This window comes from Lynx canadensis, chromosome E1 (assembly GCF_007474595.2).
Source record: "Lynx canadensis isolate LIC74 chromosome E1, mLynCan4.pri.v2, whole genome shotgun sequence".
NCBI lineage: Eukaryota > Metazoa > Chordata > Mammalia > Carnivora > Felidae > Lynx > Lynx canadensis.
In genome coordinates, this window is record NC_044316.2 from 59272175 (window position 1) to 59280725 (window position 8551).

At 50.6% G+C, this 8551-nt stretch overlaps 1 non-coding gene across 1 annotated transcript; it reads left to right on the top strand.

Moving 5' to 3' along the window:
* The first annotated feature begins 7484 nt into the window (after positions 1 to 7484).
* TRNAR-UCG lies at positions 7485 to 7569 on the top strand. The gene has a single exon. It is a non-coding gene; the product is annotated as a tRNA-Arg (tRNA).
* Positions 7570 to 8551: the final 982 nt, after the last annotated feature.

An 8551-nucleotide genomic window follows, 5' to 3' on the forward strand; every position in this document is an offset into this window, starting at 1 on the left:
GGAAGCCATTTCCTGACCCTTGGATACTGTTGCCGCTAAGTTTGGGGGCACTTTGTTGCACTGACAGGCCGCCAAGAGAAACGGACGTAGCCAGGCATCTACCTTGAGCCCATCATGAAAATGGGAGAGGAGGGACCGGCAGGTCCATGATTTTCCTTTCCCGACAAGGAGCAGCAGGGGGAGCCTGAATTCAGGGCGAGATCCTGGGCCGGAGCCTCATGGCCCCCTCTCCAGACGTGGCCCAGGCCCTGCAGGGTCCCCTCCCCTGGGAGCTGGCCGGCTGTGTGGTCCCGCCAGCATTTTTCTCATGCGATGCTCCCTCTGCCCAAGACGTCCTTGGCGCTAGAGGGCGCCTGCTCCCGGCTGTGCTCACCAACAGACCGTGCACCACAGTAGGCATACAGTGGGTGCTTACTGAATGAATGTTTGCTGTGAGTGGGCATGAAACATCAACGTTCAGTCTGTTCTTTTTTAATTTTTTAAATCAATGTTTATTTTTGAGAGAGAAAGAGAGAGAGAGAGAGAGAGGCACAGCATGAGTGGGGGAGGGGCAGCGAGAGGGGGAGACACAGAATCTGAAGCAGACCACACGGGGCTCGAACCCATGACCTGGGCCGAAGTCAGACGCTCAAGGACTGAGCCACCCAGGCTTCCCCGAGGTTCAACCTGTTTTTAAGCAGAAAGTGGAGGGGAGAGGAGGGGACAAAGCACTTACTAATGCAGACGGGTGGACCCGCATCCCTGGAGCGGGCACTCCAGCATCAGGAGCGCCCCCCACCCCCACCCCGGGCCCCCGGATGCGCAAACCGAGGCCCCGGGAGGCTGAGTAACGGGACCAAGAGGGCACAGCTGCGAAGCGGCAAAGCCCGGATTCGGACCCCACCGCCGGCTCTGGAGCTCGGCTCTGAACCGCTGGGGGCTTCCCGCCGCCTTCCCCCCTGCCACCCGCACGCCCGCGCGGGCTGCCTCCCTGCAGGTGATTGGCCAGACCGTGCGGGCCTCCGCCAATCGGAACACAGCTCCGTCTGACTCTGGGTCGGATCCCGCGGGATCCCCGGGAGCAGAGATGTTTATTTCCACGCGCGACAAGCTGGCGTGGACGCGCGGGGCGCGTCTGGGGTGCGCAGAGCCGAGAAACCCCGTGCGGCCCTGTTCACGCCGCCTGGGGCCTGTGGTTCCCCGAAGCCTGACGCAAAACCATGGCCGAATATGACCTTCCACCCCCACCCCTGCAGCTCGGCCTCGGCCAAACACGGGCGACTTTGTATCTGGAGGTAGTGATAGAAAAGACTCCAATTTGGGGGGATCACTAGCAGCTGCACCGAGAGTTTGGGGCCCACAGCAGAGGGTTCAAGGGCAGGAGACCCCACAACCGGAGCACCCTGGGTATACCTAGGCTGGGAGCCTGCTTCCTTGGGTTGCTGCCCACCTACCAGGAAAGGCGCTCAGGCTTCCTGCGGCTTCGGTGGGCTGCCCGATCTCATCTGCCAAACTGTCTTTTCTCATTTTGTTTCCCAGTGCGGGGTATCACCGCCAAGAATCCGGACCGAGGACATAGCCTGAAATGGCCGCGTAAGGGTTTCCCTAAGCCACCACGCATCGTGTGTATGCATGCATTTCTCTGCAGAGGCAAGTCCCCGGGGGGGCGGGGGGGGGGGTGTGGATGGCATGGCAATTAGGAATAAATTCAGCTGCAGGTAACAGAAAACCCAATTCACAGGCGATCCGACGCATAGGGGTTTATTGTCCTGGTATAACCAGAAATGTAGAAGTGGGGGCTGTCCTCGGCCAGGACCAGACTCTTTTAGTCTTTCTACTCCCACGCCTGTAGCAGGTGGGTCTGAGCTTTGGTCTTCACGGGTTGCAAAGTATTCGCCGGAGCCTCAGACATTGTTCACAGCCCTCACCACAGTGAAAGAGAGAGAAAGAATGGAAAGAAAGGAGGAAGAGGCTGGGCGGGTCACATCTGTCCCCTTTTATGGCCAGAGAAACCTGTCCCAGAAGCCTCTGCAGCAAATTCTCCCCGAGGCCTTTTGGCCAGAACAGGCCACTGGACCTCCCACCACGTGAGGGACTCGAGACAGCCAGGAGCCAGCTGGCCACGGTCGGCATTAGCCAAGCATCCCCCAACCCTGGGGCTCAGCAGTCCCAACAGAAGAATGGTTCCGTGGGCAACAAAACAGTGGGAGTCCAGATCGGGCGGGCAGCAGGCTGCCACCGGTGGGAAGGCCCTGGCATGTTCAAGCAGAAGAGGAATCTTTTTTTTTTTTTAAATTAAGATTTTATTTTTAAATAACCTCGACACCTAACTTGAACTTGGAGCTTGAACTTCCAAACCTGAGATCAAGAGTCTTCATACTCTACCCACGGAGCCAGCAGGGTGCCCCAGAAGGGGAATTTTTTAACGAGATATTGGGAGGCTCACAGGTTACCCAGGGGACCAAGATCAAGGACGGTGTGGCCGGCCAGAAAGCCCAACACCCTGCCGCAGGGCCGGACAGGTGAGCACAGCCCTGCTGCTGCCTCCGGGCACCTCGGCACAGAAGGCTACAACCAAGGCCACACGCCGGACATCCACCGGGCCCACTGCCGGCCCTGCTGTCACCCCCGCCACCGCCCACGGCCAGCGCAGGTCCTGTGCCGCCTCTATTCACGGTGTGAGTCGAGGCTGGAGGTGGACGCACCAGGTTGGTGGTGCCCGGGCCACTGACCTCACGTGAGAAGGAGGTTCTTAACCTACTGGACATAAGCCGGCGCAACATTTTGGAAAGCAGTTCGGCAATACATACGGATAGCCTCCAAATGGCCACCCCCTGTGGCCCAGCAACATCACGCTAGGTAACCTCTCTTAAGGACGGGGGTGCAGTGGGGAGCCTCGACCACTCACGCCATCACAGAAGGGTTGATTTTAACCATAGCACGTGGCAGCAGCCGACGTGTGCAGCGAGGCGAGGGCGTGAAGCTCGGCCCAGCCACCTTACGGAGAATATTTAATACGCCGGGGAAATGCTCGCATCGTGACGGCAAGTGAAAAGGACGGAATGTACCGGGGGTTGTCTTGGCAAAGTCTGATGAAGTGTTATTTACTGAGAGCAAGAAACCAATTACCCAGGCCTTTGGCTTAGGTGGCAGGAAGTCTTGTTTCAATAGAAAGTTCCCCCATGGATGGGGCGCCTGGGTGGCGCAGTCGGTTAAGCGTCCGACTTCAGCCAGGTCACGATCTCGCGGTCCGTGAGTTCGAGCCCTGCGTCGGGCTCTGGGCTGATGGCTCAGAGCCTGGAGCCTGTTTCCGATTCTGTGTCTCCCTCTCTCTCTGCCCCTCCCCTGTTCATGCTCTGTCTCTCTCTGTCCCAAAAATAAATAAACGTTGAAAAAAAAAATTTAGAAAGTTCCCCCATGGAAATTAGGAAAAGACTTAACAGGCAAACGCCCTCGGAGAAATCCCAAGGTTGGTTGGCTGAGAGGTCGGAAGAAGCAGACGCTCCCAGACAAGTTCACAAAGGTGCGTAAGTAAGAATTCCCATCCTTATGTTGGGGGCAACAGTAAGAAACGTGAAGCCATCTCAGCAGCCATCAGGGAGAAGCAGTTACCTGGCAGTAAATTTCCATAGCAGAATACTACACAGCCATGACGAAGGTGTGTCTGAACATATGGACGCGGAAAGGTGTCACTAGCATGTTGATAAAAGAAAAACCAGGGGCGCCTGGGTGGCTCAGTCGGTTAAGCGGCCGACTTTGGCTCAGGGCACGATCTCGCGGTCCGTGAGTTCGAGCCCCGCGTCGGGCTCTGTGCTGACCGCTCAGAGCCTGGAGCCTGCTTCGGATTCTGTGTCTCCCTCTCTCTCTGCCCCTCCCCTATTCACGCTCTGTCTCTGTCTCTCTCTCAAAAAATAAATAAACGTTAAAAAAAATTTTTAAAGAAAAATCAGATCATGGAAGGATACATCCTTTACGTGTAAAAATATGTTACTGTGCACATTACCAAGTATAGAGGGGACTTCTGTCTCCCGCCGTCATGGGTTCACTGGTGTGGGATTTGTCCTCGTGCCACAAGCAACTAGGACACTGCCAAGAAAAAAAAAATATGTAGCGACTTTCTTTTTTTTTTAATTTAAACTTTTTTTTTTTCAACGTTTATTTTATTTTTGGGACAGAGAGAGACAGAGCATGAACGGGGGAGGGGCAGAGAGAGAGGGAGACACAGAATGGGAAACAGGCTCCAGGCTCCGAGCCATCAGCCCAGAGCCCGACGCGGGGCTCGAACTCACGGACCGCGAGATCGTGACCTGGCTGAAGTCGGACGCTTAACCGACTGCGCCACTCAGGCGCCCCGCGACTTTCTTAAGACATCCGGCAACAGACAGCCCAGGACTGAGATCCCTAAGAGAAGGAAACAGAGATGTGAGCCGTACAACGATCTCGTCTTTCTGCCTGGCAGTACGCTCTGGACTGAGACACAGAAGACAGAAGTCTCCTGAGTTGAGACACAGAGACTGGAGTGTGGCGAGGCAGACGCGGTTGGAATTAGCAGGGCAAGGTGCTAAGTGGGAGTCACTATGCAGAGAACAAGCTCCAGAAATCTGCGCAGAGGTTCCCTGACGGTTTTGGTGAATTTTAAACTGTGCTTGTGTACGAGGAAATGCCATGAGACTCACCAAAGAGCGGCTCCTGGAGAACTGTAGCGCTGAACAAGTCCCAGAGCTCACATGGGACAGAGAGACGTCTGGGCTCCCGACGGGCCTCATTAGGCATCCAGGGCATTTCACGGAGGTTTCATAATAGCCACGTTAGTAGCAGGGCCAAACTGTCCCCAAATAAAAGGCTAATCCAGGCTCACTCTAACAAAGTTTTAAAAACCTCAAAAAGGGGCTCCTGGCGGGCTCAGTCAGTAGAGCACGCGACTCTTGATGTCAGGGTCATGAGCTCAACCCCCACATTGGGCGTAGAGATTACTTACAAATAAAATCTTTAAAAATAAATGAATAGGTGGGGCGCCTGGGTGGCGCAGTCGGTTAAGCGTCCGACTTCAGCCAGGTCACGATCTCGCGGTCCGTGAGTTTGAGCCCCGCGTCGGGCTCTGGGCTGATGGCTCGGAGCCTGGAGCCTGTTTCCGATTCTGTGTCTCCCTCTCTCTCTGCCCCTCCCCCGTTCATGCTCTGTCTCTCTCTGTCCCAAAAATAAATAAACATTGAAAAAAAATGTTAAAAATAAATGAATAGGGGCGCCTGGGTGCCTTAGTTGGTTAGGCATCCAACTTTGGCTCAGGTCATGATCTCACAGCTCATGAATTTGAGCCCCACATCAAGCTCTGTGCCGACAGCTCGGAGCCTGGAGCCTGCTTCGGATTCTGTGTCTCCCTCTCTCTCTGCCCCTCCCCTGCTCACACTCTGTCTCTCAAAAATGAATAAATGTTTTTAAAAAATTTAATAAATGAATAAATAGGCTTCAAAAAAGATCAAACTGCCTTGCAAGTAAGTTGATATCCTGTCAAAATAAACTTCAACATTCTTTTTTTTCCCCAAACTTCAACATTCTTACAAAAAAAAAAAGACTGGGGCGCCTGGGTGGCGCAGTCGGTTAAGCGTCCGACTTCAGCCAGGTCACGATCTCGCGGTCCGTGAGTTCGAGCCCCGCGTCAGGCTCTGGGCTGATGGCTCAGAGCCTGGAGCCTGTTTCCGATTCTGTGTCTCCCTCTCTCTCTGCCCCTCCCCCGTTCATGCTCTGTCTCTCTCTGTCCCAAAAATAAATAAAAACGTTGAAAAAAAAAAATCAGGGGCGCCTGGGTGGCGCAGTCGGTTAAGCGTCCGACTTCAGCCAGGTCACGATCTCGCGGTCCGTGAGTTCGAGCCCCGCGTCAGGCTCTGGGCTGATGGCTCAGAGCCTGGAGCCTGTTTCCGATTCTGTGTCTCCCTCTCTCTCTGCCCCTCCCCCGTTCATGCTCTGTCTCTCTCTGTCCCAAAAAAAATAAATAAACGTTAAAAAAAAATTAAAAAAAAAAAAAAAAAAATCAAAAAAAAAAAGACAACGAAATCCAGAGACTCAATAATTTAACTTTACAATGTCCAGCATTTGATGAAAAATTACCAGACATGTGTAAGCAGAAAATGTGATCCATAATTAGAAGAAAAATCAGTCAATACAAAGAGACCAAGACAGGTGAGAGAGAGCGGAATTAGCGGATATTTAAAAATAGATGTTATATATAGATGTTCATGAATTTGAAACAAAACATGAACATAAGGAGGAGAAAAAGAGATGATATAAAAGAAGCCAAATGAAACGTCTAATGCTGAAAAATACAATACCTCAAAATAAAAATGAACTACAGGGACCTAAAAGCAGAGACACAAGCAAAACAAAAGATTGGTGAACCTGAGATCACAACAATAGAAAATATTCAAACTAAATCACAAAGAGAAAAAAATGTGAAAAATGAACAGAAACTTAGTGACCCGTGGAACTATAACAATCAGCTTAACGTATATGTAATGGGAAGTGGTTTTTTTTTTAATGTTTATTTATTTTTGAGAGAGAGAGAGAGAGAGAGAGAGAGCAAAAGCATGAGCAGGGGAGGGGCAGAGAGAGAGGGAGACACAGAATCTGAATCAGGCTCCAGGCTCCGAGCTGTTGGCACAGAGCCCGACGCGGGGCTCGAACCCACAGACCGCGAGATCGTGACCCGAGCCGAAGTCGGGACGCTCAACTGACTGAGCCACCCAGGTGCCCCAGTGGGAAGCTTTTTTAATGTTTTATTTTTATTTTTAAGAGAGAAAGAGCACCAGTGGGGGAGGGGGAGAGAGAGGGAGACCGAGGATCTGAAGTGGGCTCTGTGCTGACAGCAGCAAACTGTGTGAGATAATGACCTGAGCTGATGTCGGATGCTCAACCGATCGAGCCACCCAGGCGATCCTGCAATTGGAATTTGAAGAAATAGTGGCTAAAATTTTTCTAAATTTGTTGAAAACTGTCAAGGCACAGATCCAAAAATTTGACAAATCCCAGCAAAGTAAAGATAAATAAAACCACGCCAGGATACATCTGACTCAAATTTTTGAAAACCAGTAATAAAAAGCGAAAATGCTTAAAAGCATCCAAAGGTGTGTAGGGAGTGAGGGAGGGGCGTGTTTTATTTAGGGAAACAAAGATAAGAATGACTACTGACTCATTGTCAGAAACAATGAAAACCAGAAGACAATGTAACGGCATGTTTAAATTGCTGAAAGGAAACAAACCCTATCAACTTAGAATTCTGTATCCAGAGAAACTGCTCCTCCAAAAGGAAGGCAAACAAAACTTTTTCAGAAAGACAAAATGGAGATCCTTTTTGCCAGCAGACTTGCACTACAAGAAATATCAAAGGAAAAAGCTATATGGGGTGCCTAGCTGGCTCAGGTGGTGGCACACGCAACTTTCATCTCCGCGTTGTAAGTTCAAGCCCCACGTTGGGTGTAGAGATTACTTAAAAAAGTAAAATATTAAGGGGCGCCTGGGTGGCTCAGTCGGTTGAGCGTCCGACTTCGGCTCAGGACGTGATCTCACGGTCCGTGGGTTCGAGCCCCGCGTCGGGCTCTGGGCTGACAGCTCGGAGCCTGGAGCCTGCTTCGGATTCTGTGTCTCCCTCTCTCTCTGCCCCTCCCCCGCTCATGCTCTGTCTCTCTCTGCCTCTCAAAAATAAAGAAAAGTAATAAAAAAAAATTTAAGTGAAATATTAAAAAAAAAATAATGAAGGGAAAGCTACAAGCTGAAAGAAAGTCATACCAAATGGAAATAAAGAATGCCCTAAATGGGAAATGTAAGATTTTTTTTACTGTTTTTAATTCTTTTAAAGTTGACTTTAGGGGAGCCTGGGTGGCGCAGTCGGTTAAGCGTCCGACTTCAGCCAGGTCACGATCTCGCGGTCCGTGAGTTCGAGCCCCGCGTCGGGCTCTGGGCTGATGGCTCAGAGCCTGGAGCCTGTTTCCCATTCTGTGTCTCCCTCTCTCTCTGCCCCTCCCCCGTTCATGCTCTGTCTCTCTCTGTCCCAAAAATAAATAAATGTGGAAAAAAAAATTTTAAAGTTGACTTTAAAGCAAAAATGAATAGCAATGCGTTGTCAGGTTTTAACACATGTAGAAGTCCTATATGGCAAAGCCAGCACAAAGACGAGAGAAAGGAGATGGGAGTGTATTATTGTAAGGGTCTTACATTGTATGTGTACCAGTAAAATCATATTTGAAGGTAGACCACAGTACGTCTGGAGGGGGTGTGGGGACAGGGAGAGAGTGAATAAAAGCCAATAAAAGAAATAAAACGAAGTACTGAAGAAAATATTCAGTCACAAAATGGTATAACTTATCAACAGTTGCATTAAATGAAAATGGTCTAAATACTCCAATCAGAAGTCAGAGGTAGATGTACTGGACGGAAAAACACAACCAAAATAACTGATGTCTGCAAGAAACACATTTTAAATATAAATCGGCCGAAAGTTTCAAATGGAATATATTGGGCCATGCAAACAGTAATCATAAGAAAGGGGAGTTGCCATATTAGTATCAAAGTAGATTTAAGG